The sequence below is a fragment of the Macaca thibetana genome, chromosome 4, assembly GCF_024542745.1.
Source record: "Macaca thibetana thibetana isolate TM-01 chromosome 4, ASM2454274v1, whole genome shotgun sequence".
Classification (NCBI taxonomy): Eukaryota; Metazoa; Chordata; class Mammalia; order Primates; family Cercopithecidae; genus Macaca; species Macaca thibetana.
Genome location: NC_065581.1, coordinates 35,214,458 through 35,225,107, shown reverse-complemented (window position 1 = coordinate 35,225,107; position 10,650 = coordinate 35,214,458).

Here is a 10,650-nt window from a genome sequence, read left to right as displayed (position 1 = left end):
TCTGTATGACAATTAGGCAAAATGGATGTCTTTTTAATACTGAGTTTCCTAAACCATGAATATAGAGTATGTCTCCATTTGTTTAGGTCTTCTTGAATTTCTCTCAGCAACATTTTGTAGTTTTCAATATACAGATCTTACACAATTCTTTTTTTTTTTTGAGACAGAGTCTTGCTCTGTTGCCCAGGCTGGAATGCAGTAGCGCGATCTCGGCTCGCTGCAAGCTCTGCCTCCCGGGTTCACGTCATTCTCTTGCCTCAGCCTCCCTAGTAACTGGGACTACAGGCGCCAGCCACCACGCCCAGCTACTTTTTTGTGTGTGTTTTTAGTAGAGATGGGGTTTCACCACGTTAGCCAAGATGGTCTCGATATCCTGACCTCGTGATCCGCCTGCCTCGGCCTCCCAAAGTGCTGAGTGTTTCTAAATTTTTTTTTGAGTTAGAGTTTTGCTTTTGTTGCCTAGGCTGGAGTGCAATGGCATGGTCTCGGCTCACTGCAATCTCTGCCTCTCGGGTCCAAGCAATTCTCCTGCCTCAGCCTCTCGAGTAGCTGGGATTACAGGTGCCCATCACCATATGTGGCTAATTTTTGTATTTTTAGTAGAGACAGAGTTTCACTAAGTTGGCCCGGCTGGTGTTGAACTTCTGACCTCAGGTGATCTGTCCACCTTGGCCTTCCAAAGTGCTGGGATTACAGGCTTTGTAATCCTAGCCTTTGGGAGGCTGAGGTGGGTGGAATACCTGAGGTCAGGAGTTCAAGACCAGCCTGACCAACATAGTGAAACTCCATCTCTACTAAAAATACAAAAAATTAGGCCAGGCACAGTGACTCACGCCTGTAATCCCAGCACCTTGGGTGGCTAAGGTGGGCAGATCACCTGAGGTTGGGAGTTTGAGACCAGCCTGACCAACATGGAGAACCCCCGTCTCTACTAAAAATACCAAAATTATCTGGGCATGGTGGTGCGTGCTACTCAGGAGGCTGAGACAGGAGAATTGCTTGAACCCAGAGGCAGAGGTTGCAGTGAGCCAAGATTGTGCCATTGCACTCCAGCCTAGGGGACAAGAGTGAAATGCTATCTCAAAAAAAAAAAAAAAAAAAAAAGAAGTTAAGGTGAAAGGACTCACAGTCATAAATAAAAATAAGGTATATATACACTAGCAACAAACAATTGCAAAATTAAATTTAAAACAGAATGCTATTTATAATAGCATCAAAAAATATCAAATACCTAGGAGTAAACCTAACAAGAATTGTGTAAGATCTGGCCAGGCACGGTGGCTCACGCCTGTAATCCCAGCACTTTGGGAGGCCGAGGTGGGTGGATCACCTGAGGTCAGGAGTTCAATACCAGCCTGGCCAACATGGTGAAACCCTGTCTCTACTAAAAATACAAAAATTAGCCGGGCATGGTGGTAGATGCCTGTAATCCCAGCTACTTGGGAGGCTGGGGCAGGAGAATCACTTGGACCCAGGAGGCAGAGGTTGCAGTGAGTCAAGATCATGCCATTGCACTCCAGCCTGGGCAATAAGAGTGAAATTCTGTCTCAAAAAAAAAAAAAAGAAAGAGTCTCGCTCTGTCACCTAGGCTGGAGTACAGTGGCATGATCTCAGCTCACTGCAACCTCTGCCTCCCGGGTTCAAGCCATTCTCCTGAGCCACTGTGCCCAGCCTAATTTCACTTATTAATACTACTATTTTGGGTATTTGGCTAGTACCTACCTTTGGATTTTCTACTTAAAAAATAGGTTGTCGGCCAGGCGCGGTGTCTCATGCCTGAATCCCAGCATTCTGGGAGGCTGAGGTGGGTGGATCACTGGAGGTCAGGAGTTTGAGACCAGCCTGGCCAACATAATGAAACCCCTTCTAGGCCGGGCGCGGTGGCTCAAGCCTGTAATCCCAGCACTTTGGGAGGCCGAGACGGGCGGATCACGAGGTCAGGAGATCGAGACCATCCTGGCTAACACAATGAAACCCCATCTCTACTAAAAATACAAAAAAAACTAGCCGGGCGAGGTGGCGGCGCCTGTAGTCCCAGCTACTCGGGAGGCTGAGGCAGGAGAATGGCGGGAACCCGGGAGGCGGAGCTTGCAGTGAGCCGAGATCGCGCCACTGCACTCCAGCCTGGGCGACAGAGCGAACCCCTTCTCTACTAAAACTACAAAAATTAGCTGGGTGCAGTGGTGCACGCCTGTAGTCTCAGCTACTTGGGAGGCTGAGGCAGAAGAATTGCTTGAACCCGGGAGGTGGAGGCTGCAGTGAACCAAGATTGTGCCACTGCATTCCAGCCTGGTTCATGGAGTGAGACTCTGTCTCAAAATAAATAAATAGATAAACAAATAAATAAATAAATAAAATAAAAAATAGGTTGTCTGTGAATACTGACAGTTTTACTTCCTTGCTAGTCTTTATGCCTTGTATTTATTTTTCATGTCTTATTTCACTAGCTAGGATCTCTAATATAATATTTAATAATAGTGGTGAGAGGAGATATTCTTGCCTTGCTTTTGATCTTAATGGGAAAACATTTATTCTTTCACCATTTCACCTGTTGTTCATAGGTGTCCTTTATCAGGTGAGGAATGTTTGCTTCCATTCCTAGCTTGCTGAGAGTATTGACTGTGAAATAATAATTTTATTTAAAAGTGAAGTGCTTTTCTAGGATCAAGACAATCATATAGTTGTTCTCCTTTATTATGTTGATGTGATTTATTTCACCGTTTGATTTTTGTAAAGTTAAACTAACATTATATTCTTGTATTAAACTTTTTTTGGTCATAATATATTTCACTGCATATATTGCTGGATTCTATTTATTGATCTGTTCTTCATGGTTTGTGTGTGTGTGTGTGTTCATGAAGGATACAGGTCTGTAACTTTTTTCTTGTAATGTCTTTATCAGATTTGCATATCAGAATTACTTCAGCTTCATATAATAAGTTGAAAAGTATTCTTTCCACCTCTGTTTGTTGAAAAAGCTTGTGTAGAATTTGTATCCCTTCTTTCTTGGGTATTTGATAGATTTTACCAATGCTACCACCTGGCACTGGAATTTTCTTTATGGCAAGTTTTTTTGAATAGACTTATTTTAGAATAGCTTTAGGTCTATAGAAGAGTTGTGAAGATAGTAGAGTTCCCATGTTCTCCACACCCAGTTTTCCTTATTGTTGACATCTTACATTAATATGGTACATTTGCCACAACCAATATCAGTATATTATTATTATTATTATTTTTGAGACAGGGTCTTGCTCTGTTGCCCAGACTGGAGTGTAGTGGTGCAATCTTGGCTCACTGCACCTCTGCTTCCAGGGATCAAGCTCTCCTCCCACCTCAGCCTCCCAAGTAGCTGGGACTACAAGTGCACACCACCACGCTTGGCTATTTTTATTTTTTACAATTAATATTTTCAAAGAACCAACTTTTGGCTTTGTTGTTTCTATTGTTTGATTTATATTTCATTGATTTCTTCTCTTTTATTAATTTCTTCCCCTACTTAATTTGGGTTTGCTTTTTTTCTAGCTTATTTTATTTATTTATTTACTTTGAGACAGGGTCTTGCTCTGTTCCCCAGGTTGGAGTGCAGTGGTGTGATCTTGGCTCAGTGCAACCTCCGCCTCTCAGGCTTAAGTGATCCTCCTACCTCAGCTTCCTGAGTAGCTGGGACTACAGGTGCCACCACACCCAGCTACGTTTGTATTTTTCATAGAAATGGGGTTTCACTATATTGCCGAGGCTGGTCTTGAACTCGTGGGCTCAAGTGGTCTGCGTGTCTCAGCCTCCTAAAGTGCTAGGATTACAGGTGTGAGCCACTGCACTCAGCCTTTTCTCGCATCTTAAGGTGGAAATCTATATTATTGATTTTAAACTTTTCCTCCTTTCTAATACTAGTTGAATATATTTCCTTCTAAGCACTGCTTTTTTTTTTTTTTTTTTTTTTTTTTTTTTCTGTAGAGATGGGGTTTCACCATGTTGCCCAGGCTGGTCTCCAAACTCCTGGACTCAAGCAATCTGCCTGCCTCAGCCTTCCAAAGTGCTGGGACTACAGGCGTGAGTCACTGCGCGAAGACAGCTTTAGTTAAGCCTCATATATATTGATATCAGTTAGAAACATTTTATCTTTTGTGACTTTTGTTTCATGGGTTACTTGGAAATAGATTTAATTTACAAATATTTGAGGCTTTTCTAGATATCCTATTATTGGTCTTTTCTAATTTAAGTCCTTTTCCCCATGAACATATTCTATGCAACTTCAGTCCTTTGACATTTATTGAAGCTTATTTTATGGACAAACTTATGGTCTATGTTGACAGATGTTCTTTTCTTTTTTTGAGACAGAGTCTCGCACCGTCCATCAGGCTGGAGTGCAGTGGCATGATCTCAGCTCACTGCAACCTCTGCCTCCCAGGTTCAAGCGATTCTCCTGCCTCAGCCTCCTGAGTGGCTGGGATTACAGGCACGTACCACCATGCCTGGCTATTTTTGTATTTTTAGTACAGATGGGGTTTCACCATGTTGGTCAGGCTGGTCTAGAACTCCTGACCTCGTGATCCACTTGCCTCAGCCTCCCAAAGTGCTGGGATTACAGGAGTGAGCCACCGTGCCCGGCTCTTTTTTTTTTTTTTTTTGAGACAGTCTTTTACTGTTGCCCAGGCTAGAAAGCAATGGTGCGATCTTGGCTCACTGCAACCTCCCCCTCCCACGTTCAAGCAATTCTTGTGCCTTAGCCTCCTGAGTAACTGAGATTACAGGCACTATCACGCCCGGGTAACATTTTGTATTTTTTAGCAGAGATGGGGTTTCACCATGTTGCCCAAGCTGGTCTTGGACTCCTGAGCTCAGGCAATCTGCCTGCCTTGGCCTCTCAAATTGCTGGGATTACAGGCGTGAGCCACCACACCTGGCCTATGTTGGTAAATATTCTATGTGTACTTCAATTGTGTATTCTATACTCGTTGGTTATAGTGCTCAATAAATGTCATTTGGGTAAAAATGGTTGATAATGTTCAGATCTTTAATATTCTTCCTTTTTGTTGAGCTGTTGTATCAATTACTAAAGAAGGGGTAACAATCTCCATCTAAGACTATGGATTTGTATATTTCTTCTTTTAGTTCTGGTTTTTACTTTACGTATTTTGAAGCTCTATTTTTTAGCAGAAGGAACTACATAGTGGTAAATACAGTGGCATGAAAGTAGACGGGAGGCATGGGCCAAAACTTCTGACTGAACCCTGGAAGAAATAAGCATGTCCAATTTCCCAACTCTATTTAAAAATCTCTTCTTAGGCATACCCTGGGACTTAAAATATATTTATTAGAGCTTTATCCTAGACGGCTTTTGGAAAATTGGGCATTTTTAGTAGAATGACATTTGGATTCATTTTTTGACTTAATCTATTATGATCCACTCTCACCTATGGAAGGATACCCTCTTCCCCCCAAGAATTATCTTTCACCTCTGTTGAGAACATTGTTGGGTACAGGGAAAATGGATGACTGAACCACAGACCAAGTAACTTTTATGGGAGGTGTGGTAAGAAGGTTCTAATACGGCCTCCAGTGATCCTTGCCTGCTGGTATTCATGCCTTTGAGTAATCTCCTCCCACACTGAATCAAGGCTGACTTATGTGAGCAATAGAAAGCTGTAGAATTGATAAAGTGTGACTTTCAAGGCTAGGTTATAAAAGGCAGTCTAGTTCAGTCTTGGAATCTTGTGTCATTCACTCTGAGGAGAATCCAGGCACCATGCTGTAAGGATGCTCAAGTAGCTCCATGGAGAGGCCCACATGCAAAGGTACTACAGCCTCTTGCCAACTGCCAGCCATGGGAGAAGCCACCTTGGAAACGGATCCTCCACCTGCAGTCACAGCTTCAGATGACCGCAGCCTCAGCCAACACCTGACTACAATCTCACGAAATACTTTAAGCCAGAACAAACCAGCCAAGCTGCTTCACGATTCTTCACATTTCTTTTTTTCTTTTCTGAGACAGAGTCTCACTCTGTCGTCCAACCTGGAGTACAGTGGCATGGTCTTGGCTCATTGTAGCCTGAACCTCCCAGGCTCAAGTGATACTTCCACCTCAGCCTCCCGAGTAGCTGGGAGTACAGGTATGTGCCACGACACCCAGCTAATTTTTTGTTTTGGTAGAGGCTGGTCTCAAACTACTGGGCTCAGGTGATCTACCCTTCTTGGCCTCCCAAAGTGCTGGGGTTACAGGCGTACACCACCATGAATGGTCTTTAGAGATAGGGTGTCACTTTATTGCCCAGGCTGGACTTGACCTCCTGGGCCCAAACAAGCCTCCCGACTCAGCCTCCCACATAGTTAAGACTACAGGTATGCACCACTGTGCCTACCTCACCCCAGGATTCTTAACCTACAGAAACCATAAGAAATAACAATTCATGGTTTAAGCCACCAAATTTTGAGAAAGATTTATTATCTAGCAGTAGGCAACTAATACAAAAGCGAAGATCAGAAATAGAAGGTGCTCCTGGGGGACTTGATGGGATATAGCAAGGTAGGCTGGGGGAGGCGGGAGCAGTGAGAAGCACGGTAAGGGAGCAAAGTGGAGTAAAGAACCTGTGAAATCAATTTGTATTTTACTTACCATTTCATCCAGGATTGGCTCTAAGAGGTTATTACAGATGGTCCCTGAAATGTAGGATCAAGAGAATGCTGTGTGATCTTTATTTGGAAGACAGATTTTAGGTTGTGTCAGGTGGGGGTGTTCCTACAGACAAGTTAGTCTCATTTCATCCTGAACAAGTGATTGGGCTTTACAATAAAGATCAGGTTCTGGAAGTGCAATAGCTTTTCTTTTATTTTTTATTTTTTGAGACAAAGTCTCACTCTGTTGCCCAGGCTAGAATGCAGTGGCACGATCTCAGCTCATTGCAACTTCTGCCTCCCGGGTTCAAGCGATTCTCTTGCCTCAGCCTCCCGAGTAGTTGGGACTACAGGTGCCCGCCACCACGCCCAGCTAATTTTTTTGTATTTTTGGTAAAGACAGGGTTTCACCGTGTTAGCCAGGATGGTCTCGATCTCCTGACCTCATGATCTGCCCGCCTTGGCCTCCCAAAGTGCTGGGATTACAGGCATCAGCCACTGCACCCGGCCTTTTCTTTTTTTTTTTAAATAGAGATGGGGGTCTCACTATATTGGCCAGGATGGTCTTGAACTCCTGGCTTCAAGCAATCTTCCTGCTTTGGGCTCCCAAAAAGTTGGGATTACAGGCGTGAGCCACTGCACCAAGCCAATATCTGTTCTTTAACAAAACATTTTTTCAATTGTTTTATGCTAAGCCCTGGGATAACTGCTGGGTGAACTAAGCAAGGATAAGTGAGTCACAGACTCTGCTTTCAAGAAGTTTCACAAGTGTAGGGGAGATTATCAAGAAAACAATGACAATACTATGCTACAAATAGTATGATAAGGCCAGTCACAGTGGCTCATGCCTGTAATCCCAGTGCTATGGAAGGCTGAGGTGGGCAGAGAGCTTCAGCCCAGGAGCTCAACACCAGCTGGGCAACATAGTGAAATCTTGTCTCTATGAAAAAATTTAAGAATTAGGTGGGTATGGTAATGTGTACCCGCAGTCCCAGCTACTGGAGAGGCTGAGGTGGGAGGATCACTTGAGCCTGGTGGGGGACCAGGGGTTGAAGCTGCAGTGTGTCGTAATTGCACCACTGCACTCTAGCCTGGGTAACAGAGAGAGACCTTGTCTCAAGGTAAAAAAGAAAAACCATATAATTAATCAGGACAAACCCAGACCACTAAGATGAACGGAGGTAGTCAGGGAGAGCTTTCCGGAGGAGGTGACTTTCGAGTTTTGAAGGATAAATATGATTTGGCCTCTCTCTGAGTGAAAGGAAGGGATAGGACAATGGAGTGTGGGATGGTCTTGGAAGAAAAGCCTTCTTGACACTAGAGAAAGCATATATGGAAGGTTCTCTAAAGGTTCAAGAAACTGTAGGTATTTCTGAATGCCTAGAATATAGGAAATGAAGGGAGGGGTGAGGTCGGCAGGGACCTAGTTCCTGCAGTCTTATATTTTCTGGTAGGGTTTTAATTTTTGTCTTCAAAGCACTGAGGAACAACTGCAGTGTTTTAATCAAGGGCTTGACCTAATCAGATTTGCATTTGGGAAGGATTTCTCTTGCTGCAGTGGGTGGATGGGACTGAGGAGGGCTGGACAGGAGCCAAGATGACCAGATGGAAGGTCACAGTTCAGAGGGAAGAGTCCCAATGAAGTAGTGACAGAGGGCAAGGCAGGAAAGGGCTGGGCCCAAGGATGTTGACAGGTAGAAGCAGTGAAGTTTATTATCAACTGGATGGTGGGAAAGAACATGTCAACAATGCCTCCCAGTTGGCTGGGCGTGGTGGCTCACACCCAGCACTTTGGGAGGCTGAGGTGGGTGGATCACCTGAGCTCAGGAGTTCGAGACCAGCCTGGCCAACATGGTGAAAACCCGTGTCTACTAAAAAAATACAAAAATCAGCCAGGCATAGTGGCACACACCTGTAATCCCAGTTACTTGGGGAGGCTGAGGCAGGAGAATTGCTCGAACCTGGGAGGTGGAGGTTGCAGTGAGCCAAGGTTGTGCCACTGCACTGCACTCTAGCCTGGGAGACAGAGTGAGACTCTCTGAAAACAAAAAAGACAATGCCTCCCAAGTTTCTGGCTTAGCAAAATGAATAAATAACCTATTGGTGTTTTCTCATGTGACTTTTTTTGTTTTTAAGAAACAGAGTCTTACTCTGTCCCCCAGGCTGGAGTGCAGTAGTGGCATGATCATGGCTCACTGTAGCTTTGAACTCCTGGACTCAAGTGATCACCCTGTCTCAGCCTCCTGAGTAGCTGGGACTTACGGGCAACTACTACCACGCCCTGGCTTCTTGTAGGACTTCTGGAGAGGTATTTAAGTGGAATAATGTTAACTATAATTTTTTTTTTTTCCAGACAGAGTTTCGCTCTGTTGCCCAGGCTGGAGTGCAATGGCATGATCTTGGCTCACTGCAACCTCCGCCTCCCAGGTTCAACCGACTCTCCTGCCTCAGCCTTCCGAGTAGCTGGGATTACAGGCATGCGCCACCATACCCAGCTGATTTTTGTATTTTTGGTAGAGACAGGGTTTCACCGTGTTGGTCAGGCTGGTCTCGAACTCCTGACCTCAGATGATCCGCCCGCCTTGGCCTCCCAGAGTGCTGAGATTACAGGCTTGAGCCACTGCACCCAGCCAAGTATAAGTTTTTAAAACAAATTTAAACATACTACTTACCCATTGTCTTCAACGAAAGGACAGAATCCCTTGGTTAATGTTCCCTCAACAAAGACAAAGTAATTATTACTCAGTCAAGGAATCTGGGGGTAATCTTTTTGGCTTTTGAAACTAAACATGCCCATAGGCTGGGAGCAGTGGCTCATGCCTGTAACGCCAGTACTTTGGGTGCCTGAGGCAGGCAGACTGCTTGAGCCCAGGAGTTCGAGGCCAGCCTGGGGAACATGGTGAAACCCTGTCTCTACAAAAAAATACAAAAGTTGGCTGGATGTGGTAGTGCTCCAGGCCGCATGACAGGTGCCTGTGGTCCCAGTTACTTGGGAGGCTGAGGTAGGAGGATTGCTTGAGCCCACGAGGTCTAGGCTGCAGTTGAGCTGAGATTATGTGCCACCTTAATAGACACAGCAAGACCCTGTCTCCAAAAAACAAACAATCGAATAAAAAATCCCAAACAAAATCATGCCCATAAAAAAGCCAGGGTAAGGAATTAGAAACCAAAAGAAAACCTCCAGCTATCTATTCATTCAACGTTTACTGGACTCTAATTCTCTTTTCTTGAAGAAAGGAATATTTAATACGCAAACAAACTATTAATAGCATTTGGGGTGCCCTGAGTGCCTACTATGTGCCAGGGCCAAGTAGGTTTATCATCTTTATTTTGCAGAAGTTAAAAAATGATGTAATCGGGTGGTATGAACATAAAAAAAAAGTAATTGAGGTTACAACCAAGGTGTATTTGATTTCAAACCCAGATCTTTTTGACTATGCTAAATACAAGCAAATTCAAAAAGGGTGATTAGCCGGCCACAGTGGCTCACACAAGTAATCGTAATCGCAGCGCTTTGGAAGCCCGAGGGTGGATAGCTTTGAGGCCACGAATTCCAGACCAGCCTGGGCAACAAAATGAGGCCCACCCCCAATCTCAACAAAAAATTAAATTAAAAAAGTAAAAAAACCAAAAGGGGTATTAAGCAATTCACAGACACTGCACAGGATTTTTGGTACGTTTAGGGCATCTGCATGGTACTAGCTTTGTTCTGGGTTGCTGAGAACATTCACAGGTCATACACCAGTTTTCCTTTCTGGAGAGCTTCTGTCTGTGTATCTTTTTCTGGAGAATCTGTTTGACATTCACAACACACACTCCTCATTTATTGCCAGAAACGATGATGTTTTATGATTTACATTATGTGTGTAACACACGCACACGCGCGCGTCTTCCTTTCTGACCCTCGTTTACCGTAAGAGGAAGCAATTGCTTTTAGCATCAATAAAGGATTGCAGGATAAATATTTGTTCTTTGTAATGGGCGACATGCACCAGCCCATAAGACATCCAGAGGTTCAGGTTATCAACGAAAGTGCAC